This window comes from Pseudophryne corroboree, chromosome 2 (genome assembly GCF_028390025.1).
Source record: "Pseudophryne corroboree isolate aPseCor3 chromosome 2, aPseCor3.hap2, whole genome shotgun sequence".
Taxonomy (NCBI): Eukaryota; Metazoa; Chordata; class Amphibia; order Anura; family Myobatrachidae; genus Pseudophryne; species Pseudophryne corroboree.
The window spans coordinates 783,629,877-783,630,644 of record NC_086445.1 but is presented as its reverse complement, the minus strand read 5'-3'; the positions used below and the strand labels follow the sequence as shown (position 1 = coordinate 783,630,644).

Genomic DNA, 768 nt, shown 5'->3' with positions numbered 1-768 from the left:
CGGCCGTTGCCTGGTGACCATTCTAGGGATTCCAGCTGGTGCGGTCACGTGTGCGCATCACGTGATCGCAATCCTTCCTTCCTGACGTACGTTTCGCATAGTAAGCTTGATCACAGGACGTCCCACATTTTTTTCCCACATAACAGGCCATCACTCATGCTTGTATTTCTTTTGTGGCTGATATGTCTACAAGAAGAAAACAACATGGCGACTAAACCAGGTGGCTGCACATACCTGGGTGACTCAAGAGGGTGAGTACAATATTTGCGGTCATACCTCACTGGAGATGCCCAATCTCTTCTGACCTTGGAAGCTAAGCAGTGAAAGGCCGGGTTAGTACTAGGATGGGAGACCACCTCTGAACACCCTGGTACTGCAACAAATTGACTCCCCAACACAGTGTCACTTATACATATACTATTGGGTACTCGATTCTCACATGACCAATGATTTAATTCTCTGCATTTATAATAATCCATAATGGATATCTGCAGAATAAATGATGGTCATATATTACATGAGTTTCAATGTGCAATGTTTAATTAATTCTGGTACCACAGCTATTAATTTCCGGCAACTGGTAGATTGTGATATGGATATCACGCATGATTTATAATCTTTTTCATATTTTCGCGAAGCTTCTATATTCATACGCAGATACTCCTTGAATCCTATTTTATGAGTTACCTATTAAAAATGTTTTTATCAGTATCAACATGTTACAATGTTACCCTCTGAATTAGAGTGCTCCCAAAAGAGAGTCTACTT

General features: G+C 41.1%; 1 pseudogene; it reads left to right on the top strand.

The window, feature by feature from the left end:
• Window positions 1–262: 262 nt before the first annotated feature.
• Window positions 263–382, top strand: LOC135051387 (5S ribosomal RNA; annotated as a pseudogene).
• Window positions 383–768: the final 386 nt, after the last annotated feature.